This window comes from Rattus rattus, chromosome 6 (genome assembly GCF_011064425.1).
Source record: "Rattus rattus isolate New Zealand chromosome 6, Rrattus_CSIRO_v1, whole genome shotgun sequence".
Taxonomy (NCBI): Eukaryota; Metazoa; Chordata; class Mammalia; order Rodentia; family Muridae; genus Rattus; species Rattus rattus.
The window spans coordinates 44,656,170-44,683,284 of NC_046159.1; positions in this window are offsets into that span (position 1 = coordinate 44,656,170).

Genomic DNA, 27,115 nt, shown 5'->3' on the forward strand with positions numbered 1-27,115 from the left:
TAGCACTGAGTCCTATCACCACCAGCCTCTTAATTTACATGTAGAATTCCCTCTCCATTTCGCCATTCTCTGCTCTTTTGTGTTGAGCCCTAGGAGGTTTCCAAGTGAGCTTGCATTGTCAAATTAATTCTGAAAGAAGTAAGCTTTGCCCTTCCTAGTTTTTCAGATGAGACCCATGAACAGATGTTCCTTTATGTTGTACACATAACTCTGTTACCCACCTTGGGATAGTTGATGACTTATCTGCTTCGCACAATACAAGGGAAGTGATTTGGAAAAAATATGTAGATAGTGTCATGGATTACCTTATATTTATTTATTTCAACATAATATTTTATCGATTGTTTGAGAACTTCAAACCATTCAGCCCCACTTATTTTCCAGTCCTTCCATGTTCACCCCATTCCTTTCTAATTTCCTCCTAAAAGAAAATAAAAACTAAAAATTAACAAAATAATATCTTGCTGACCCTTCTCGCATCTGTCACATCTCTTGCTTCTCCAGTTCTGCCATGCATGTACCACGCCTCTCCCTCTTTCTCGCTTCTTTATCACATATTCATCTGCCATCATGGCAATGGAAGCTGCAGTATGTCATATAGTATGCTCTTTTACCCAAAAAGCTTTATTTGCAAATGTTCATGGTGATGAGTTATTGGTTCAAAACCTCTGACTTTTGCTGTACCACCAATATGCGACCCTCAGAGATTTCTCTGGAATATCTTGTTGTTGCCCAGTCATGAGATCCTGTAGCCATGATGTAGGTTGATGTCATCATGCAGGTGAAGGCAGATATAGGATAAATAAGACCTGTCATTGGACAAGAAGGAAGGATGGGCATGAGAAAAGTTTTAGAGAGGAGAGGAGACCAGCACAAGGAGGAGATCAGCGAAGAAAACATGGAGGAGGATGTTAAGGTTTCTCTCTGCACATTTACAGTTATGACTATTCTTAAGAGATGGATATGTACAGGATTTTGTGTGTCTAGATGAACAAACTATATCTTATCTAGGTGGGTGGTTTATATCCTTATCAATTGGTTGCAAGTTAATTGTGTGGATGTATTGTACATTGAATAATTAATATAATTCTGGTTGTTGGGTTACAGTTTATTGAGTCATGAATTCACTGGGTTGTTGGGAGTGTGAGCAGAGTCTGTGAGAGGAAGCCGTACTAGGCTATAGAATGCTTGGGGCTAGCATGGTGTGGGGCCACACTAGCATGGCCTGTGAAATGAGATGTGTGTGTCAGGAGTGGTAACAACCCACCAAGAGGACAGTGTGTGAAAGCTGCTGACAGAGAAACCACTAGAGCATATGGATCCCAGCAGAGTGGGAACTTTGGTGTGCTTTTTTATTTTATTTTATTTTATTTTATTTTATTTTATTTTATTTTATTTTATTGTACCGCAACGCCAGGATTCTATAGAACTGGCCTTTTACTTGCTCCTGCAGTTCATAAATGTAATAGATGTTGATGTGTGCAAACTCAAAGCCCTGTATCTGGACCTGGGTGGTAGCTGAGTTGGTCAGCTCTGCATGGCTCCTGTACCCTGTGATGGAGGATTAGGTCCAGCTCCCAGACCCATGGGGAAGGATTAACTCTTCCACACCCGTGCCACCAAGGCCAGCTCACCATACTCAGGACTCTGATCAGCAGACCTATGTGGGCAGGGCCAGTTCTTCAGAGCCCTTGGATGTCAATATGGCTTCTAGTACTAGCCCAGACTACATATATCTACATGGCCTTCGGTGGTACTCTGGGTCACAGATATCAACACAGCCTCTGGATATACCTGGACTACTAACTCACCCATGGCTCTCAGCAGATGCACTGACCTTGGGCCTCATTTTGACCTCAGATGCCTATACATATACTCATATCAACATAGCCACAGAAGGGAGCAGAGCCTGAGGACATCACCAAGCCATCAGTCAGTGGCATAGACTGCTCAGATCCACATGGATTTCAGGCTTCATCATGACTTGGGGCAACAGCATGAACCACACACACCATCATGGCATCTGGTGGCATCACCTAACACAGTGGTCCTTCCAGGAGTCCAATCCAGAAAATAAACTTTTCTTCATCTCAGGCCTTCATCATGGTCCACAACCAGAGTAATCTTGCAGCTGGATCAGCAGGTTTTGAGGCTGAGTCTACATCTGTATAAGATCCCAGCTGCTGCACCTTCCTTACAGACAGGCATCATTTTTCTATCCTTTCTACCTTTCCATTGGTCATTGTAGTAGCATCTGCCACCACACACTGCATGGCAAGGGCAGGCCTGGCTATCTCTTAAGACTATTTTTCTATACTCATTTTCTTAACCTTTCAAAATTTAATAATGTAACATTTTCCTTTATTTTGTGCTTAATTAAATTCCATCAATTTTTAAGAAAAGAACTTTAATCCTTCTTAGTCTGAATTTACAGTTCCATTGAACATTCCATGTGAGTCAGAATTGAAATTGTTCAGCATTCTTTGCTCAGTCAATAGATATTGCTGGAAAATTTGAATTTACTGAGTGAATATTTTTAATTGCATATTATAGTGAAATGACTATATCTCAGAATATGTCCTTTGTTTTCAGGGTGAAATTTTATTATATATATGTGTATTATATATATATATATATTGTGTATATATATGACACACATATATATATTAGTCAAATATAAAGTTTTGATTTCATATTAAAAAGATAACATTCCATGAGAATATATTTTATGGTCATTCTTAATTATAGCAATAACTTGAACTAAATATCTAATATAGAACACAAAATTATTTCCATTTTGGTTGGAACACTCACTAGAATCTGAGGACTCATGGAATACTGTTCAATTTGGATGTGCATAATTATAAGACATTCATGGCATATCTTCTTTGGCTCTGAAAATTTTTTCATGAATAAAAAATTTACTTGTGGTAAAATATGAACATACATTTTACTTTAGTAGATACAACTTTGTAATATACCATTTTGCTAATGGGGGGGAATAACAAGTGTTATGAATCCCATAGTTCTGTTTCATGATGCCAAGGTGAGTCACCCACATCATGATTGGTAGAGAGTTAACCTGGGGCCCTAAGTAAATAGTGTCCTCCTTTGCCTACATTGATATTTTAAAACGGTTTATGAATAGTTAATATTTTGTTGCCTTTTAATGAATCCAAGTCCTAGAGATCAAACAGGTTACTCATTCAAGTAGTTCACAAAAGCAGCAACAACAGAAAAATAACATATTGGATTGATATTTCTTTTTTGTTACAGCTTGAAGACTAATTTAATGATCAAATGCTTATAACTTCAGTGTTGAACTAATGAATCTGACATTGCAAAATATCATGAGACTTCTATGTAATTAAAACTTTGAAGAATCTGAACCCTACTGTGTTTGACACTGTCCTTGTTACTAAACTCTACCAGCAAATTCCAAAGACACAGGTAGAGGTCACAGTTTACTACAGGAGTTCTAGAAATAGGTGGAAAAACAATTATCCAGCATATGAGATGATAAGTACAGAGAAAGAAAGAAAAGTCAACCGGGGTGAGACGACCAAGAGCACGTGTTTGAAATGAGAGCACGCCTCAGTTCTAAATCAGCATCAGTGCAGGTGGTGGAGAACAGGCGAGAAGAAGGTAAGAGTTTTAGCTCCGTCGATTCTCTAGAAAGCATTCCAAGCAGATGGAACAGTTGAGCTGGATCCCAAGGGAGGTTAAAGAAGGACAAAGAAGTCACTAAGTTAAAGAGAAAAGGCAAGAGGCCAAACACCAGGTCCTCAGGGAGAGGGTAGTGCTGAAGATGGACTGCGACTACTGTTCATGGACCGGAAATCGCCTCATTGAATGACGCTTGGATTTATATGGTCTCCCAAACCTCAGTCAGTCCCAGCAACAACAATAATAGTGCTCATCTATTAGTTGTAAATATTATGTTTGGATGTTTTGGTTACCTTGAATTATTTCCAACTTATTTAACTAAATGAAATTAAGTAGAATCTAATCATTAAAAAACAATGAAAGACATAGTCTTTGTTCCTGTTTGGTGGGGGAACAAGACAAGCAGCAGCCATGAGCTGCAATTATTCTATTTCTACTTTATACCTTATTGTGATAGATAAATGCCCTGGTGCTGAAGACTCGGAGTAAATAAGCATCTTAAGTTTTAGCATTGCAGAAGTAGCCACCAAGGATTAGAGATCTGCGAGCCAACTCCATGTGCTACCGTGACAGTCTATTATAGAATGAAAGCATACAGCAATCACTTGTTTCTCAGATAGAAATTGCACAGGAAGAAAGACAGGAGAGGGGCACAAATGGGAAGAGGGTGCAATAGTGGAAGCAGAAAGGCTACCTGAGGAATGAACATACCAGATGCAGAGCAAAATGTGGCTGGGTACTATGACAAGGCAGTGTAGTGCTTAGACATAGAAATTGCCTCTGTTTGGAAAATGAAAGGAAATAAGCAACATTTGCTTTTCCTAAATGGCCACGGTTTAGTTGAAACTATGCGGACATTAAGATGAAATGCCTCTGGCAGTTTTCAAGCACCGTAGAGCATTTTAATTGGTAATGCATTTAAAAAGCACAGCACATTGTACCTACATGGTTCAAACTAAAGCCTTTCCTTTTCCAATGTGGAAATGACTGCCAACTATTGTTTCCTAACGGACATGGCAATGCACCCTCTGAGCAGCTAAGCTTCCTAGATTCTGCATCACTAGCCAATTTACTGACTGCTGCTTCTCTTTTATCTGGTGTAAGAAGTCTACTGACTATGGCCTAATTGTTCAGGAGATTTGTGATTTACAAGGCACAGCAGAATTGTATGCAACTGAAACCTTGAAAAGTCTGAAATTAGAAGTCACCGAGTTAAAAACATAATGCTAATCAAATTCCTTCATTACTAATTTAGAAACATGCATCAAATTAAATAAACTTTTGATAAAATACAAAATACAAAATAGGCAGTGCCTATAAAATTACCCATTGCAGCTTGATCTTATGTGAGCAACGATATTATTTTATTTTATTTTATTTTTAGCATAATATACATGAACTTGTGTGCGTTAATGTTATTCCCATGTTTATGTATATGGAGATGTTAACCTCAAGTATCTTCCTCAATTTGCTCTCCATCTGATTTTTTGAGGCACTGTCTATCACTGAACAAGGATCTTGCCAGTTCAGCTGCACTGACAGGAAAGTGAGTTCCAGTGATTGATCACTCTCGACTTCCAAATGTTGGGGTTGAAAGTTTGCACTGCTATGTCAGGCTTACATGTAGGTTAAGGAGATGGGTCCTCAAGTTTGCATAAGAAGTATGTTACTAAGTCATCTCCCCAGCCTCTGGTTTTGCATATCTACACAGTTTAGTTTTAATGTTTCAAAGGGAAAAATATTTGTGATTCAACTAAGCTTGAACTTGGCTTTGAACTCCTCCATGTAGTTTAGTTCTCATAGAGCTCAAAACCTGACGAGTTCAAAGCCATCTACCACACTGGGCACGTAGTATTGCATGGCTTTTTTTAATGTGCAGTAAATACTACCCTTCAAGGACCCTGGTAATTATGGGGTTCAACAAACCCATTTCTAAGAAGATAATTCTCATTTCTAATTACAGCAATGAGAAGTGTGGACATAAATTAATAGAGTTGTTCAGCAGACTATTCTTTGCTTGATGACTGGAATAATTCTCTTCCATTTAGAAGAATTTAGCTTCTACACATAAAACAGTGACCTGTTTTTGTAGCAAAACACATGGCATGCAACTTTCTTAAGTGTCAAAGATGAAAAAAAAAAGCAGAACAAACACGTGGCCTCTGAGAACTGGCAGTGTCAACAGTGGAAATTTGAGTATTTTCACTACTTCTTCTCAACCAATTGAAATCAGCATGTTTGTGCCTCAGAAATCCAAGCTGAGTCTTTAGTAGATGCTCACTTGGATGATGGACACCTTTTACCCCAAATGTTGGGAAACTGAGGCAGGATGGAGTGTCTCAGAGAATCCTGGAGTACATGGTAAAACCCTCCCTCAAAGTGCCAAACTATGACAATAAAACTGAGCAGTATCTTTTCATAAGGAAGAGCGTGTCACAGACCTGAAGTCTGATGGCTTTCCAGAATGAAAATGAAGTATTGTTTTTCAAAGTAGGAAATGCTATTTAATTCTTGTAATGGTTAATATTGATTGTCAACTTGACAGGATCTAGAAGCCCCAAAGACGAGCCTTGGAGTACAGTTGTGAGTAGTTCCCCAGGTTACATTAGTATTTAGGCCTGCTTGGGATGGATGTTCTTGGTTATGTGAACAGAAGTGGAAAGACTCAGTGGATAGAGGTAGCAACTTCTGGCAATATCCTAGCTCTTCAGACACTCTAGGAGAATGTTTTTGTCTTTTGTCTACTAGAAAGTTCCTGTACTTTGTATAGGTTACACTATCTTGCCACTGCTACTCCTGCTCCTTCAATAATATCAGAACCTAGTTTTTTCAGTCTCCCAATGTGGTCTGATAACTATTGTTTTTCTAGCAATCTTTTGGCTTTTAGCACATCGTTGAAATTTATAAGGCATCCAGCCTCACGAAGTGAGCAACTGCTGTTTCTTGATCTCTGTAATGTGAAAGCAGTGTCTGTTGAACTGCCCAGACTGTGTTATGTAAGCCAACCTAATAAATCATTTTTGGTGTACATTCTATCAATGTGGTTGATCTATAGGACCCTGGCAAATACAACTTGTTTAAAACAGAAGCATAGCATTTAGACTCCACTTCATTGTGGGATACCAATTTACCTCTGCACGTTTCAACATAAATCAAATGTGTCTAATAGAAACAATGAAGACACGAGAGTAGAATGTTAGGCTTGATAAACCCACATTAAAAACAAAGTTTTGCTAGGAGTTCATCTTACTCTTAACATTGCCTTTTACACAATGAATAATTGTGTATAGAAAAAAAATATATCACTGCATTTGTGCTAGGATATAATGTGTTTTCTAGAACATTTATGTGAGAGTTCAAGAGCATGAAATAGCATTAGAGGAAATAAACACTATAATGAGGGTTAGTGTTAAACCTACACAACAATAAAGAGCAGCCATCTTTTGGAAGCAAAGATATAACATCTTGTATATTATAAAGCTGGATAATTAATAAATGGTTATCTCAATAACCTTAAATATAACGATGCAAGCATTTTCTTTTCTTCAAAAATATCCTGTATTGACTTTATGGACTATGTTTCTCCCTGGCACACTCAGCTTTCTTTATCATGTTTGAGGGTTCCATACATTGGTTCCTGTTCAATTTTTTCTGGGGTACCTCTTTGATGGACCTCTAATGGAGTATTTTGAACATTCAACAAATCTAGGTACTGTACTGTAAACTTTTCTTGTTTTCCTCTTGATAGCTTCTTCTTCATCTTGAAAAAAATCATGGATTTATACAACACTTCAGCCGAACCATGGCCCACAACCATTACTCGTGTGGAGTTATAACAGTGATACATCAGTGTATAAACTTTTCAACTGTGATGCTCTTGTGACATGTGATATCAAAATCCTTGAGTCAGTCACATTTGATAGATTATAAGTTTCATCTATGGCACTTAGACATAGCAGTAGTGCTTGGTAAAACCTGTGAAGTTCCTCATTAAAGCCCCAAATTATCTACAAACTTCACAATAAGGATCTGCTTGCCAGATCTCTAGAGTCATCCAGCTTCTGTCCTTTCCCATCGGTCACCATCAGAGCAAAAGTGGGCAGCCCTGTAAGCTTTTCTTCTCATTTGTGTCCACAAGCAAATGAATTTTTGACTTTAGCCTCTCTACAAAGTTTGAGTTGCTATTGAGTAACTCAGTGAATGTTTTCTCAGTGATTTCTGTAGATGAAAACTTACACCACCACTTTTAGAAGAAGCTGAATAAGGGGTTGGGGATTTAGCTCAGTGGTAGAGCGCTTGCCTAGGAAGCGTAAGGCCCTGGGGTCGGTCCCCAGCTCAAAAAAAAAAAAAAAAAAAAAAAGAAGAAGCTGAATAAAACTCAAAGTAAGACATATTTGTTTTTCTGTGAATGAGCTCAAAATATGACTGAGGACCAGAAAACCCTGCAACTCATTCAAGTGAGTGGAATCTTTATAGACTGGGATACCATCAGAGATTCTTATTTCCTGGGGACAATGGTAAACACACTAAGGTAGAATGAGCAGGGCACACAGGCCTTAAGGCTACATGAAGAACTACAGGAAACTAAGGCAAGCTGAGAGTAGAGAGATAATCTTCCCCAGATATAAGCATAGCCATTGGTTATCCAATATGAAATGGTCATTCCTGATAATATACATAAAAATGACATTACACAGACCGAGAAGATTGTATTTAGGAAAAACATATATGCATATATATACACATAATTTTTTTTATTTATTTATTTTTTTTATTAACTTGAATATTTCTTATATACATTTCGAGTGTTATTCCCTTTCCCGGTTTCCGGGCAAACATCCCCTTCCCTCCTCCCCTTCCTTATGGGTGTTCCCCTCCGCACCCTCCCCCCATTGCTGCCCTCCCCCCGACAGTCTAGTTCACTGGGGGTTCATTCTTAGCAGGACCCAGGGCTTCCCCTTCCACTGGTGCTCTTACTAGGATATTCATTGCTACCTATGAGGTCAGAGTCCAGGGTCAGTCCATGTATAGTCTTTAGGTAGTGGCTTAGTCCCTGGAAGCTCTGGTGGCTTGGCATTGTTGTACATATAGGGTCTCGAGCCCCTTCAAGCTCTTCCAGTTCTTTCTCTGATTCCTTCAACGGGGGTCCTATTCTCAGTTCAGAGGTTTGCTGCTGACATTCCCCTCTGTATTTGCTGTATTCTGGCTGTGTCTCTCAGGAGCGATCTACACTTCTGCACTTCTTTGCTTCATCCATCTTGTCTAATTGGGTGGCTGTATATATATGGGCCAATGTGGGGCAGGCTCTGAATGGATGTTCCTTCAGTCTCTGTTTTAATCTTTGCCTCTCTCTTCCCTGCCAAGGGTATTCTTGTTCCCCTTTTAAAGAAGGAGTGAAGCATTCACATTTTGATCATCCGTCTTGAGTTTCATTTGTTCTAGGCATCTAGGGTAATTCAGGCATTTGGGCTAATAGCCACTTATCAATGAGTGCATACCATGTATGTCTTTCTGTGATTGGGTTAGCTCACTCAGGATGATATTTTCCAGTTCCAACCATTTGCCTACAAATTTCATAAACTCGTTGTTTTTCATAGCTGAGTAATATTCCATTGTGTAGATATACCACATTTTCTGTATCCATTCCTCTGTTGAAGGGCATCTGGGTTCTTTCCAGCTTCTGGCTATTATAAATAAGGCTGCGATGAACATAGTGGAGCACGTGTCTTTTTTATATGTTGGGGCATCTTTTGGGTATATGCCCAAGAGAGGGATACACATATTGATGAAAAGGAGAAGATGGAGAAGACCAAGAAAACAAGGCTCTCAACATCAACAAGAGCCATACAAATTAACTCAGAGAGATTGAGGCAGCAGGCACAGGGCCTGCACCAGATGGAGTCGTAGAGATGAAAAGAGAAGTGGACACATGCCCTGATCCCTAACCCAAAGCAATGTCTAATTGACAACCACTTGCAAATGAAAATTTAGTTTTCTCCAAGGAAGTCTCACTGGAGAAATACACTACTTTAAAAGGCAGGCTATGTGCCCAGGATCAGTTGTTCCACAGACAAGTAACTCAACAGCATTGTTGGACATTTCATGTCATAATACCTATTCAGGGGTTTTCTTTCTTCTTTTCTATTTAAAAAATTACCTTAGTTTTCATTTTTATTTTGTTATTTTGTTTATACTTTTTCTTCTTCCTTCTTATCATATCTGACCTTTGCAGTCATATTATGACTTCCAAGTTACTTTTTTTATGGGATTCCTGAGAGTGTGAATGAGTGAGTCTTTGTATCTGCTTTTCCTGGCTTTTTTGGGGTTCTTTTCCTTTTGTTCGGTTTGTACTATTATGATGCATTTGTTTTTGTACTCCATTATTGTTTTACATTTTGTTTTAGTATTAACCTTTAGAAGTCTTTTTGTTTTTCAATGAAAGACAGTAAGAAGGTGGATCTGGATGGGAGGGGTCATGGAGAGAATCTGAGAGGAGTAAATGGAGTGGAAATATTAATCACAATATTTTCTGTGAGAAAAAAATCTATTTTAGTGAAAATGAGAAAATGAAAAATATTATAATCTCAAAACCAAAAAATTAAACCTTTAAAGTGACTCTATTCTTCAAAACACGATTTTCCTAAGAATACAGTGTTATATTTAGAACTACAAGGAAGAACCAAGAACACATACTATTTATGATAGCTAAGCTTTTGCTTAAATATCAGTGGAGTATATTAGTTTGCTAAAAATGATTCATATGTGTATATAACATAAATATTATATTTGGTTTGTATTGAGTCTTCTATTCATCTGCCAGTGTAATAAAACACGAACAGGATAAAGTCAACGATTTTCAACAGGTAAATAATTAATTCAATGAGACATTGTTTTGTTGATAAGTTAAACACCACTGAACAATGACCTCTACCAAACAGTCCTAAACGTCCTCAGCATCCTGATGTGGTAGAAGGAACTGTGATGTAAGGCACATGATGAAGTTTCCTGACCAACTCCAGGTGACTGCTGACACGACTTTGGGCAACTGAGGCTGTTTATTTAACAGCATGTTATAATTATCTCTGCCCTATATGGCACACAGTGGTATTATAAAGTTCAAATTAAATAAGAAGCTGGGTCTTCTGTCCCAGATATGGAGAGAGAGAGAGAGAGAGAGAGAGAGAGAGAGAGAGAGAGAAACAGAACAGACTGAATGCTATGTGACAATGGATAAAGTAAACCAGAAAACATTTCCAAATACATTTCTTTGATGTTGGCAGGAAGTACCATAGCAGAGGATGGAGGGAATAGGACATTAACAGAGTCACTGAGGAGTCACTGGGATAAAACCAAGCTCATATTTTGAAAATTAACTTGGCTTCATGTTTCCATCTTCCAATCTGGTTGGCCACAGGAAAAACAAATCCTTTTCTTAAAACAAGTACTTATGAAACTCAGTTCTGCTTCATTAAAAAATGTAATATTTTATCACTTGTGTGAGAAAGGATTTCAACTGATTATATATGAAATTAATTCATATTCATCTCAGATTCTTCTCTGCTCACATGAATATTTTCAGACAATGGCCATAAAAACACTACTGAGCTGACAGGCCAGGGTTCTAGTCTGAGTTTTTTTTTTCATCAGCTCTGTAATATGCCTACAATGACTTATTAATTCAATATTATATTATTATAAAGTTAAGTATGAAAAATGGGGTCCCTTCATATCAGAATCTAAATTTAAGGCTGTGTTATGACTCACTTGTTTCTGACCACAGGGCCAACATTCATTTCCAAGTGTCATTCAGAAGGGCATTGTGAGTCTCCATTATTATATGAAGTATCAGATTTAACAAATGTATTACATGTGGTATAATCATTGTCCTTGAAAAGTAAGGGTTACATTAGGAAGGCAGGTGAATATGTGAATTAGAACTAGGAAACATTGAGCAAGTGTAGAAAGAGTTTCTGCTTGGCAATTTTTTATGTGACTTCAATTTGCTGCTAAACAGCTAACACGGTAAGAACACTATAAGATAACTATGACTCTGGCACACATTTTGAAGGTAGGAAGAACAAGGTTTGGGATACAACAGTGATGAATTCAGTAAATTAGATGTCAAGGTGATTTGGATGGCCACATAAAAGAAGCACGGATGCTTTGGAGGTCAGAATGTGAGATAATAAGCCCCTTGTTAGCAGGCAGTCACAGGGCAGGCAAGCTACCTTAGCTAGTCGAAGGCTTGTCAAAACAAATGATCCAAGTTTAATATGAGAACCAGTGTGAAAAGCTGAATTAGACAGAGGGCTGAGTATTTATCATTCAAGCACTGATGTCCAAGCTAGGGTTAATACTACAATGATGAAACAGCATGACCAAAAGCAAGTTGAGAAGGAAATGGTTTATTTAGTTTATATTTACATATTGTATCCCATCCTAGAAAGAAATCAGGCCAGGAACTCAAACAGGGTAGGAACCTGGAGGGAGAAGTGTATACAGAGACCATGGGGGGATGCCACTACTTGCTTGCTCTCCATAACTTGCACAGATTGCTTTCTTATACATCTTTCAATGGCTTGGTCCATCCCCCATCAGTTACTAATTAAGAAAATAGGCTACAGGCTTGCCTACAGCCTGATCTTGTGGTGGTATTGTCTTAATTGAGGCTCCCTATTCTCAGATGACTTTAATTTGTGTCCAGTTGGCATCATACTAGCTAGCACAACTGGAGAGTCAGAAAGAAGCAGATCCATGATGCTCTCTAGCCAGCCATTGAGACGAGCATAGTCTGAGAGACATGCTCCTCCAGATCAAGGGGAGACACCATGTCAAAATTAATTTGGACAGTGCTGCAGGAACAATACCTGGGATTGACCACTGATTTCTCAGGGTCTACTCACACACATGTATGCATACATCCCCCAACACACACATAAAGAGTTTATACAGAAAATAGCTAAGTTACATCATAAATAGAAAACCCCATAATAAAATAACTAACTCACATCTGTATAAATAACTTGAGACTTTTACATTTTTGTCTAAAAATCAAATTCACAAACTTTCTATCTAGGAAATAGATTACTTTTACCTGCCAGAATCAGGGTCCAGAGGGATGCTGTAACTACTTGAAACTGATAAGTGTGTGGTTCCACACAACACACACCAATCCACAGTTCAAACCTTGAGGCACTGCTGGGCTAAGGAAAAGAGGCTGGATTATCCTTTTTAAAGTTGCCCTCTGACTGTACTTACGAGTCATCAGCAAATTTTTAAAATCAGTGGTAAATGGCAAACAGCACAGGAGGAGCAAGATAGACATAATTTGGCAGAATTCAAGATGCAAACAGTTTCATTCACAGTAGACATATTGGAACAAACCCAATGAAGCAGTTTTGAAAATGATCAGCTTCAAAGGGAAATCTGAGAACACGGAGGGTGTGTGTGTGTGGACAGGTGTGTTTGCTGAGTCTGTACACAACAGATTAATGTCTTATAGTTAACACTTTTTAGCAGAAGTAGAAATAAGTTCATGTACAATGAAATCCTAGAATACACATATTCTACATAAGGAAATGGAACCTTAATGAGTTAGCACCAAGAGGCGGTAACTCTTTAGTTCCTACCTAGCCTTCACTCATTGCCAGCCTATCCCCATCACATCCTCTATTCCTTACCATTCCCAAAGTTACCCCTCCACTTCATTCCTGTGCCACATCATATCGTGCCCTACACTCCAGCACTCCCTACCTTCTCCCCAAGCTAATCCTTACCCTTCAGTACCCAAAGCATAAATTTAGCAAAACCAAAGCAGCTAAAGCCTACCTCAAGAGTTCTCATCCATGTCATTATAAGCGGTTTAGCACCAACTGTCTAACCCAATCCCCAAACAAGCTATAACTACACTAAATGTTTTCATACTTCCCGTGACTGTAAGCTTCTATATTAATATATAGCTACTGTATATAATTAAATACACTCACCTTAGAGTACTATGTCTGGAATAAGGTCAAATACCTTCATTAGTTATATAATTTCCATTTAGCTGAGTGTAACTAAGCAACAGTATGAAGGCTGGATGAACATAATTTACAGTACCTTCAAAGCCGCGTTTTCTGAGATGCTCATAGGGAGCATATTTATATAGCAGCATGCACCTAACAGAGAGGTAATTTGACTCTGTTTAGTTATTCATAGTGTAACTAATAGAAATGGAATTTTACTGAGACAAATTGCATGTTTAGGGCATTTTTATTTTTACAAACTCCATTAGCATATGGTTTTTTCTGATTCTTACACTAGGAAGGTAATAGTACAGATATTACAATAGTCTTTGCACATAGGGAAATTCTTTGTAATTCACTGAGCTGATTAATGGTAGAAATATGAGGAACGCTTGTATTGTCTGAATCCAAGGATCGTATTTTCATGGGTTTTGATACTATTCTTATCTACGCTGGTATCACCAACATTATTGTTTAATTATCTCTGTGACACATTAATCAAGGACAGAGAAAGAAGCCGTTGAGGTAGGAGGAAACCACTGTGATAGATAACTGGATGGATCAGATTATAAATATGAATATAGGATTGATTCTGTGGCTTTGTCCCTAAATTTGAATGAGCTGGTCACACATTGGTCTTCCTGCTGCGGACAATTGTGAACAGTCAAACCTATCACAGTCTGGAAAAGGGCCTAGGATAATGGGTGGTGTGCGGTTCTACCCTATCTGCAGGATTTCTGGACTTTGTGTCCCACAAAATGTTGCTCCTCCTTCACCTTTAATCACCCCAGAAATTGAACAAGAATTAGTAATAATCACTATAGTTTTATAATGGGAATCCCATATTCTTTATTTCCATCACAACATGCTAGGCATAAAACACATGAACAGGGAAATCTACTGTTCATATCTCTTGTGCATATTTGATAGTGTTCAATGGAAAGAGTTGAAGTTATGTCTAGAAAAGTGTTTCACAAAGGACAGAAGAGTGTATTGTATGCCTTCAGGATCAGGGGGTTTGGTGATTGCTAATGCTGTTACCATTTGAATGATCAAGCATGATAGCTCTCACAGGTATTGCAGACGTTGGTCCAGCAATCAAAAGGTAGGCCACAGGGCTGGATAGAGGGTTCGCTTAATTAAGTGCTTGCTGTACAAGCTTAATGACCTGGCTTTGGATTCTTAAAATCCTTGTAAAGAAGCTGAGCAAACATGTTCAATCCCAACATAGGGGAGATTGAGACAGAAGGATACTTGAGTCTGCTGTGTAACCAACCCAGTGAGATACTGAGGTTGGGGTTCAGGGAAAGACCTTGTCTTAAAAATAACGTAATAGTGACAGAAAAAGATTGCAACATTGACCCTAAGCCTCCACAAGCAACATACATAGTAATAAGTAAATAAACATGTACTACACACACACACACACACACACACACACACACACACACACACACACACCCTGTACATGCACAAATCTCAGATTAGTTACCCCTTAGTAAGTCATCTATGTTAACGAACTCATCTTTAATGATTCTTGGGGTTATATTTGAATTATGGATTTGAGCACTAGTAACACTCAGAATTGCTGAAGAATTTCATTGTTGTGGAGTAAAAAGATTCAAAGAACCAAATTTATTAAATTTGAGGAATTAAACTCCCTTCCTCTCATACATTTTTACCTTGCTTCTGAGAAATAACTTAAACTTTGGGTTTATTTTTGTGGGTTTATTTTAAAGGTTTATTTTATTTTTGACTTATGTGTTTGTGTCTGTGTCGGTGTATGAGAATCAGCACAAGCACATCGTTGTTTGTGGAGGCAAAAAGAAGGCATCAGATCTCCTGAAGTTGAGTAACGTGACTGTGTGCTAACACACATGATTGCTGGGAAACAAACTCAGATGCTCTGTAAAAACTGCAAAGGCTTTGGCCACTGAACCACCTATCTTCTTAAGCTCTGTTTTGATTTATGCTTAAAATTACAACTAAATGTTAATCAAAGAAACTTTAAAAATAGTTTCAATAGGTACCTAAAGATTTTCAGTGGCGGTTAACAAAAACATTTAAATTTAGAAACAGGGTTGATTAACAAGATTCATAAAAAAAAGTGCATGATTTTTAAAATAACATTTTCTTGCCCTGGGTTATGACTTAGTTGGTAGGATGCTTGTTTCATATGTGTAAAAGCTCTGCTTAAAGCTGTAGAAGCTAGTTCTCAGAAAAGGTGAGCACAGAAGGTACAGGAATCCAGAAACATTTTCTTCTATGCAGTTTCTTGAAGGGTAGCCTTGGATGCATGAAATAGAGTCTCAGAAAATCCAAAAAGCTAAAACAAAAAATAAAATAAAAGCTTAGTCAAAAGAAGAGGGGTCTGAGAGATGCCTCAGTGCTTAAAAAGACTTGATAAATTATGTGTTTGGATTTATTTAAGTGTGAAAGAAGAGCAAGGAGATCTCGCTTTAGGGGACAGCTGTGAAGACTATTGAAGACAAGGCACACTCTTTGGATTAAGAAAGAACCACATTTGTGTAGCCAGGGTAAGTCTGGATTGAACGTTTTGTGGGGTGGTTGGTGTCTCTATTGCTTCACTGGGGTTCCTGCCTGGCTACATGAGGTGGACTCTTCAGCTTCAATATCTCTAATGTCGTGAGTCACAGCTAGACACCCCATTGATTCTTGGACACCTCCCTTATCTCAGGTCTCTGTCTCATTCTGGAGATGCTCCCCACCCCCCCACCCCCCCACATCAGTTACAGATTTCCATTCATCCTAATGGCCATTTTGCCATTTCTTCTGTCCCTCCCCACACCTGATCTGAAATCCCCCCATCTCCATCTCTTCTCCTCCCAGTTCCCTTCTTCCTTCTGCCTCTTATGACTATTTTATTTCTCCTTCTGAGTGATATTCTAGATCTCTGCTTGTGCCTTCCTTCTTCTTTAGCTTTTTTGGGGGTCCATGGAGTATTGTGGGGTTATTTGTTTTTTTTTATGGCTAATATCCACTATAAATGAGTCCATGCCATGCATGTCATTTTGGGACTGAGTTACCTAACTCAGGATGATACTCTCAGGTTCCATCCATTTGATTGCACAATTCATGATGTATTTGTTTTTAACAGCTGAATACTATTCCATTGTATAGATGTACCAAGAAATGCAGGCATGGGCGATGGAACCGCAATTGAGGGAATAGTCAACCTATAATTGGCTCAACTTGAGACCCATCCCATGGGCAAGTGCCAATCCCTTATACCATTAAAGATACTCTGTTATGCTTTCAGAAAGGAACTCTACCCAGCACCTGACTCAGACAGATGCAGACACCCACAGGCAAACATTGACTTGAGCTTGGGGACTCTTATGAAAAATAGGAAGAAATATTATGGGCTCAAATTGGGATAGGATTCCACAAAGACCAACAGAGTCAACTAATGCTTGTGGCTCTCAGAGCCACCAACCAAACTACCAACCAAAGAACATAAACAGGCTAGATCTAGGTCTCCCCACACATATGCAGCCAATGTGAAAGCTTGGTAGTTGTGTAGATCTCAAACAACTGGAGTGGTGGCTATCCCAAAAGCTGTTCCTATTCTTGGAATATGGTCTTTCCCACATACAGGCTGGACTGCCTTGTTTGGCCTCAGTAGGAGAGGAAGCACCTAGCATCCAAAAAACTTGATAAGGAAAAAATTAAATTAAATTAAATTAAAAGAAAGAAACAAAGAACCAGAAAGCACATGGTGGTTCAGTAACTACAGTTGCACAGGATCTCATGCCCTCTTCTGACTTCTATGAGCCTTTCATGTACATGGTGCATTAAACACAAATGCAAGCGAAAAATTAGCACACAAAAGTGAAAAAAAATCCTTTAAAAAGAATGAATCTATTTTTATGATCATACAGCTCGGTAAGATATCACTACTAGACAGGATTACAAACATTATATGCTTTTATAACAGTGAAAGTACTCTCTTCCTATCAATACCTTGACATCACTTATCTTTGTGATAATCATGTTCTTGAGAATGTCTGCAAGAAAATCAAAATGTATTCACCTTTCTTGATGGCATTAAGTGATATATAAGTTCAATCACAATAAACATAACAAAATAGTCCTGTCCACAAATTAGTTATTATTGCCTGATCTTGATGCTACTTAGAGACTTCAGTCTTACTGATTTCTTTCCTTTTTTTTTTCCTTGTCCTCACATCTTTCTCTTCTCCTCTTGTATACAATCTGCTTCCCTCTAGTAAGTTTCTTTGTCTCATAAGTCACATGTCACCATTTCCAATGGTTGTGCATGTGATGGGTTCCACAAGTTTAGCAATGGAAGACTGTCAGATCACATCTAAGATTCTCAAAGGAAGAAGGAATAGGCTAAGGCTACTTGTGATATGTCACAATATCTCCAATAGATCCCTTTACTTGACCCTACATCCAACTTATAATTCTGCAATGCAATGTCTGGACCATCTGTAAACAAGAAATATGGCCTGCAGCTCACTGACTGCTTCTGCCCTATTGTTCTCCAACTGTTACACATGCTTGCCTATATGTTATCTGTCAATCTTTTCTTATTAACTGTAAGCCAATCATTTGCAAATACTAGGCTATGTAATAGTCATTCCTGTTTAAAACAATGGAGAGTTCGGGGCTCTAATTCTAAGGAAAAACTTAGAAGAACACAGAAAATAAACAAACACTACAGGAAAGTCTGGGACAGGAACTGCACTGGGATTTTTGTATTCTAATGGAAAGGGGTAATTTACAAATTTCTAACCGTTTCTCTTTGGCTTGTAGCTCGAAACAGTCATGCATAATTTAAGGGCATTAGCTTCTTCTTGATTCGATGTAAAGACTTTTAATGTTGGTCTATGATATTGCTATTATTCCTCAAATTTCCATTTTCCTTGCATGTGTTTCTTTAAAATGGTACATGCTTGAATTCACTCCCCTTCCTTTATCTGTATGCAGAATCTCTAGTTTTTTTGGTGGAATGTTAGATCATAACCATTTAAAAAAGCAAGATTTCTGGAATACTGCTATGATTGTTGCATTACAATTTCCCAGGATCTCAGGCCAGAAAAATGGCTTGAAGGTTAAGACCATTTGCTCTATCTGTAGAGGACACAGTCTTGGTACCCAACATCAACATGGTTTCTCACAAATATTTGTAACTCCAGTTAGATGGTGTCATGGTTTGAATGTGCTTGTCCAGAAAGTGGCACTATTTTGAGGTGTGGACTTGTTAGAGTAGGTGTGTCACTGAGGGCTTTAAGACCCTGCCCCTAGTGGCCTGGAAGCCAGTATTCTGCTAGCAGCCTTTACATGAAGATGTAGACCTCTTAGCTCCTCCTGCACCATGCTGCCTGGATGTTGCGGTGTTCCCAACTCGATAACAGACTGAACCTCTGAACCAGGCCAAATTAGATGTTATCCTTTGTAATAGTTGTCTTGATCATGGCAACTAGTTGTCTGTTCACAGCAGGAAAACCCTAAATAAGACAGATGGACTCCAATACTTTCCCCAGACCTATGAGCAAACCAGGCATGCATGCATATTGTACATGTACATACATGCAGTCAAAACACACACATAAGATAAAATAAATAAATATGGAAAATATTAATATACCAGGATAAAATAACATCCTGTTATTGCTACAAACTCTAATTTTTCTCACTGTACTGAAAACCAACAAATGACTCCAGACAATTGCTGGTCACAAGGATGAGGTGAAATGTACATGCAAATTGCTATCACCCAGAGTTCCATAGTTTCTAGTTTACAATATAAGCACATCACCCTTGGAAACACAGTATTATGAGCAACATTTTTTAATTTTTAATTACATTTTAACTTTGTCTGTATGCATGTGTATGTGAGTGAGTGAGTGTGTGTGTGTGTGTGTGTGTGTGTGTGTGTGTCTGTGTGTATGTATAAAACACGCCAGAATATTTGTGTGGAAGTGAGAGAGAAACATTTGTGGGAGTCACTTCTTTCCTTTAACCATGTAGATTATAAAAATTGAACTAGGGTCTTCAGGCTTATTAAAGTATCTGAGTCATCTCTGTGGTCCAGATAGCAAATACTTTAAAAGGGACTAAAGAGAAAGGATTTAAATATGTGCAAAGTTTGTAAGACAAAGGAATAGACATTGTTGCTTCACTAAGCTTTATGGATTTTTTAAAAGACTCTTGACTATATGACTTTATATAGTATTTACAAAACAAGGAGCAAAGATCCAATGAAAAAGAAAAATAGGTTATTGCCAGAGGAATAGAGTTTTTTAAATATGTATATAAGCAAAAGGTAATGGTTGGGTTATTACAATGGAAATGACTTTTGTGAAATTACGATAATAGACTCTATTTTCTAAGAGTAGTTATTAACTATCCACCAGAAGTAGTGATTAATTATACATATAGGATTATGTTTAAACCCCTTGTCTAATATATTAAATCTTTAGTTCAGAAATGGAAATATTCCATTTTCTTTAGCAATGTCTAATTTACTAAGTATCAGCCTAGGCTTTTATTACTCAATATGTTCAGTAATATTTGTGAACTGTTTAACTAAATCCTCAATATCTCTGGTTGTTATAAACAAAGGAAGCATTTGAAGAGGATTAGAAATATGTGAGTGAATTTCCATTTAAATAAAGTTGATTCAACCCAGAAGGGACAATAGAAAAGCGTTCAGTCTCTCTAAATCCACTTTAATGTCAGTAAACAAATGGCCCAAAGTAGTTTCCACTGGTTCTGGCTGTGAAGAGTGAAATACAAGAAACCAGGCTTAAAAAATAGTGCTTTCTCTTTTGTGTCCAAGGAGAAGAAATCTTAGGACTCCTGGCATCAGCTCCCTAGCTTAAATGTTATGTTAAATAACATCTCAAAACTCAGTTTGTCCTCTTATGTAGTTCTCACATGTAGTTCAACTTTCTACTTTGAATGTAAAATCTACAGGTAATGTGCAATACATACTTATAAATAGTACAACTCAAATGTTCAAAATATATTATTCTTTGTGGCTAGTTAAATTCTACTAGGTGCTGTCGACACTAGTAACTGACTTGTTTATCACCAGAACCATGTAACATTAATCCTTCCAATATCTGTAAAATGAACTCATTGAAATGCATTTGCTTTTAAATATAAAGGCTATATATATATATATATATATATATATATATATATATACATATTACAGTTTAGTTAGTAATAGTAATTCAATAACAGTTTGTAGAATATACTATTAAAACTTACTGGAACATTATTATAAGGATATAAAACCCTAAAGTACAGTTCATGGCTCTGTACTTCTAGAGAAGGAAAAACTTTCATTTTCCCCTATGAAGTTTCTACTATTTGAATTTCTAGAACACATTTACAGCACAGTGATTAACAAAGAAAAATATACAGATTTGTTATATCTGTGTGCATAGAAGCCACGTCAAATATGAGGCTGAAAGAAGAGAGATAGTAAAAGTTCATGTAATGTTTGTTCTTAATTGTAGGAAGCAATAGGGGCAGAAAGTTGATGGGAGGAAAGCAAAACAGATTATGAGAGGGTGAAAAGAAAAGACAGGTTGAATAAAAGCTATATCCTTATGCAGACAGAGTATTAGGTAACAATCTTGACAAGACGATATGTTGTGGAACTGGGCAAGCAGGACAAGAATCTGTGCCCTTCCTTCTGTAGATCAATTTGATCTGTAATTGATGAGATCCCAGGAGGGGAGTTCATTACCTGTACACACTCTGGAACTGCCTCTGTCCAGGCAACGCTAGCTCAGAACTCTTTCTTTACTCTGGGAAGGGCAATAAGACATGCTCTGGGGGTCTTTCTTAATCCAAAAAGTGTGACTTGTCTCCAGCAGTCTTTACAACTGTCCCGAAAAATGAGAAAAACTGTTTCATTGATCTCCTACACATTTAAATAAACCCAAAACATAATTCAACAAATAGTTAAACTATTGCAAGTAAATTGGAGATTTGGGCTCCAACATTTAGGAAACATACACAATGTAGGCAAATGTTTATTTCTGTTACCTCACACTGAGATCTGTCTTACTTAATTAAATGATTTTATAAGACTTAAAAGAACTTTTTTTTACAATTTATTATTTCTCGTTTGAGGCATCTGGATTCTTGGGGGGAGGACAGTAATGGGGGGAGGATTGGGAGGGGAACACCCATATAGAATGGAGGGGGAGGGGTTAGGAGGATGTTGGCATGGAAACCAGGAAAGGGAATAACATTTGAAATGTAAATAAGAAATACCCAATTTAATAAAGATGGGGAAAAAGTAAATTATATTTAGGGTTAAGCTATCATGTTGCTCTCCAGCTTCAGCCACTCCTTAACAAGGAGATACCAAAACTCCTGTACTGAAAACATTTTTCTAACTCTACACTTATTAAATATTTCTATTTGGGAATACTTTAGACTTTTGGAAACACTCCAAAGATAACACAAGGATCTCTCACTAAATGTTGATGCACCTCTTTGAAAGTCATCTTCAAAAGTGTAGTGCATTCATGAAGATAAAGAATTTAACATTGGCATCACAATGATAATGCATGTTTTGTTTGAATGTCAAGGTTTCTTCCCTTAATGTTTTCTTCGTATCTCTATGGACAAACATTGGATGCAAGACACAGATCTGCCTTTAGACTTCTCTATCCTGTGCCAGCTTGTCATTCTTCCTTGCTTTCAGTTGCATTGACAGTATAAAATACTACTGATCAATTAGTTTAGAGAACGCCCCTAGTTCTGTTTGATGTTTTCTATGAATTAAACTAGGGTTATTGGTTTGGAGATGGGCATGCAGAATGTGAAATTCTTTATTTATCTTATCAGAGCAGGTAATGTATGATGCTACTGTGAGTTTTTAGTGATCACTGTATATTTTATTATCAACCAATTAGGGTAATGGTTGCCAGGTTTCTCCAAGTCAAATTACTCATTTCCTTACCTCACACTACTCTACAGAAGTGACATTCTAAACCTAGTGTAGCCTCAAATAGAGAAGAACTGATTCCCATTCCCTGGAAGAGAAAGAATATTCATATTTTATTTAGAAATTTTCTGCAAGGAACAGAGAAGAACCATTACTATTCACAAATTAGAAGACTACTCAGTTAGTTGATCAGTTTCAAAGTTCACTCTTGCTATTGAAGTAGACTTTACACATATATGATCACTGATCCTGATTCTCACTCAGCTCAATCAAGACTCTTTGTCATCAAGGATCTGGAAAAAAAGTATTATTTAACTTTAGACATATATGTGTTCTATCTTCTACCCTAAAGGGAAAGCCTTAACTCCTTGCTTCTCTGATATAGATAAGCTCTCTATAAGAGAACAAGCATCAGTAATAGGGTAAGGAGAAAATAACAGGAATGTGGTGCAGAAGAGGTCTTGATAGTGTTCACATGATACATGGTTGACTCAGGACATAGCCCTTTGCCACCCACACCAAGTCTTTTGAGGAACCGCTTCAAATTCTTAGCCGCTCTCATCAAACTAGCCAGTGAATATATTCTATGCGTCAGTAAAGGAAACTGTGAAACTGAAAGTATCTAGAATGACATAGGCCTCATTAACCAATCCAAATTAATACATATTCAGGGAGAATAATGATTTACATAGGTATTCTAATTTAATTTTAATTCATATCAATACTTTTGTATAATGAATATGTGATCCAAAAATTTGACTGAGCTATTTATAGTATAGCAAGTACGAATGTCACTGTTCTGTTATCTGTTTTATGGGTGCATCTGTAATTTTTAGTGTAGATTTTTTTGGGGGTTCTTTAATTGTTATTTGCACAAAGTAGGCTGAAATCTATTTTGAATGTACCTGAATCAAAATAAGACAAGTAAATCTGAATGATTTCCGGGAGGACCTCTTTGAGACACTGAGGTATGTTTTTACAATCTATTCAGTTGTAAGAACAAAACAAAATTCTTTTTATGAAAAGCAAATGCCACCGACTTCCCGTATAAACTACATGAAGTTGCTCTGATAGATAAGGTATCTGCTAGCAAAGGGGAGTGAGTTGTCTTAAACCAAGCGTGCAAGAAAAATGGCTTAGCATTAGAAAACATCATAGACCTTGGTCTCCAAGCAGTAAGTTTATGAGCATCCATCAGTGCACATCTTGTGACTGAGGAAATGTTTAAAGGTGTTCTGTGCAGCAATATTTCACTAAGTGAGAACAAAGGAGGCACCAGACATGGTCAGTTGGTCACATACAGAATGTAAATTCTATCACTTCTGGGTGACTGCTGTTAATGAAGAAGACTCTAGAACGCCATGATGAGATGGGGACTCAGAAGTCATTCTGAGTTTTGCAGGGTAACAAACCCAGAGGGACAAAGACTCACACAAGAAAGCATGTGTGCCTTTAAGAACACAGAGAACGGAAAGCCGATTTCATGAATACAAAGCCATTGACAATAACTAGTGTTTATAATTAAGTCTTAAAGGTTTGGGAAACAGGAAGAACAACCTCAGTGTTTTACATAAGTTAGTATACATCACAGTTAATAATGTAGAGAACATGCTTGATTAGAGTAGCCTTTGTGACACAGCCAAAGGACTAGGAATATAGACTGCTCAAGTATCTCCTGAGTGAATTAATGCGGGTCTAAATGAATGAAAATCTGCCAAGAAGCTATAGGACCATCATCCTTTCCTGAGTTGCACTAAGTGTAACCTGCCAAGGTGCTCAGCAGGCCGGTGTCCCTGAGCTGCACCTGTTAACAGCTGCCTCTGTGACCTTAATCAGCAGGTGTCACCTCACAGAGCCTTCTTGTTTCATTCGTAAGACAAGTTATTCAAAAGGAGATTAAAGGTCTTTGGTGAGTCTGAGTTTCTAAAATTTCCCTTTAACTACAGCTACTGTGTTCATGCCAGAACTTGGGAACAGAGAAGATCCAGGACTGGGAAATCGTAAGCACATGTACTTGGAAATCTGAAGATACAAGGATTTACTTAGAACCATCGTTTTGTCACTGGATACTAAGTTGACTATTTAATGTTTTTTATGTGAAATTAAAAGGTAATTGAGGTGAAATAACCATATGGTAGGTATAACATAAACCCTGGCTCTTAATGAGTTTGTTCAACTACTGTTACTAAGCCTGCTCTCAGAGAGCCTCCTACATGGCCATTCTTCATGCTGTCTGAAAACCAGGCCCAGTTCCATTTTTCAAATTAATATCATCATAGAGAATCAATGTTATAAGAGCAGACATGAAGAATTTTGACGGATTTCTCAAATACAAATATACAAAATAACAAACCTTTCTTTCTTTCTTTCTATCCTTTTTTTGTCATGTACTTTATGGGTCATGGAGCCTAGCAGCTTCTTATATGGTATAATTATTCTATGTAAAACATGAAGGAATTTTACCCTGATTCCCCCCATCCCAGAGTTAGGTGATATGAAGAAGCACTGGGAACTGCAGACTCTGGGCACAGCACAGCCACTATGTCATGAACCCCAGCAGTGGGAGTTGCATGCCCTGGGCCTGCACAAATCTGTATTTCCCAACTGTCACAGATACAGGGGTATTGGTGCTGCCCTACTCCTCCCTTAAGAAACTATTGGCTATTGGTGGATGTTGTAAGCAGAGGGGTTATTATTTTCTTCAGTATATTTCCTGGTGAGTTCATTTGCCTCCATTGGATAATTTCGTATCCCCTGATCATGCTGAAGGCCTCAGTTAAGCCCAGTGTATCATAAAGTAAAAGAAAACAACAACAATTTGGAAAAGGGACTTGCACTGGTAAAGGGCATGAGGGTGGGAAGGAGGTGGAAGATAATGGGGGACGAGTAATCAGAATGGTTACTACACCCATGTATGAAATTGCCAAAGAATAACTTTGGCAACATTATTTGTATGAAAACTTACAAAAGAAATGCATTTGTAAAAGAAAGGGGGAGATATTTCCTTAAATATCATTCCCATAAAGTAAACACAAAAATATACATTCTTAAAAACAAACAAACAAACAGCCACCAAAATCACTCCATAGTTGTTAGTTTTATTCTTGATCTAATGCATACTGGTGCGTTTGATGGCTAATTAGTACTAGCTCATTGAAAATTCTACGCTTCCTTCTGCTGCAGGTGATAGTGTTTTCTTTTTAGAGAGAGGTTCTAGGTCTCAGATAGCCCAGGCTGATCTCAAATTTGATACGTATCCCAGGCTGGATTTGAACTCCTGGTCTTCCTCCCTTGGCCTTGCAAGTTCTGAGAATACCAACATATTCTATTATGCCAGAGTTAAGTTCCTGCTTTTACCCACTGAGTAGGTAAATTCCTATGGCTCCATACAATCAGTAGGAAAAGTGTGTTTGTGTGTGTGTGTGTGTGTGTGTGTGTGTGTGTGTTACAATTATCTCCATGTTTCACTTTCTTTATGCTACAGAGCACTCAAGAATTTATTCTCAAAAAACATGTAAATGGTGACAGTACTTACAAGGCTGATTACTCCAAGAGTGGATAGCCCATCTAACCTGGGCTAATTAGATTCCTAAAAAACTTAAAGGCAGAGAAATGCAGGTTATCAGTAGTCAGTTTATTATGGTGAAATTATTAGATTTATTTTCATTCCTGTCCTTCCTAGTCAGTCAGTGATTTCTTCCCATCTTTCAAATGTATGCTCTTTTTCCACAGCAGAATAATAATTAATATCATAGAAAACGTACTTATAAGCATTCAGTGAGTGAAAACACTTGGAAACGTGCTTTGAAAATGTATCTACCAAACTTAGAGGTTGAGAAAGGTAGAGTAGAATCTTCTCAGAGCTATTACATTTTATTGCCCTCTCTGATAAATATATTCGGCAAATATGTATTTAGTGCCTGATATATTCTGAGTTCTGTGCTTGATACTGGGAAATCTGAGGACAACCAAACAGATTCATTGTTGGTCTCCGTGGGACATAATAGAATACAAATAGGTCTGGGCACTCCACAAAGTCAAATGTGTTTAATTTTCAACTCAGAACCAAGAGCCAAATGATGGTTGGTAGCTGCACAATCATAACTCAGATGGCTGAGATAATAACACTTCAAACTCTGTCTACTGTGCCGAACATGGCAAACCATGCCCAACAAAGGGACAGGCACACAAGGATAAAGATGGCATTGCGATTTGAGTATAAAAGTGGAAACAGCCTTTAAGATTTCATATTTACTAGCTATCTGCAGGCAGGCAGAATTAACAAATGCTATCTAGTAGAAAGTGAAAATAGTATTATTTACCTCTTTATTAAAACATCTGACCATGGGAGAGAATATGATAGTGGACCTCCAGTAGTATAATACCATTGATTGTCCTTCTTTATTCAGGAAGTTTGTTCAGGGTTAGTGTGTATTTGTCATTTCATTCATACAATTCTATTGTCTGGGTATTTTATTCT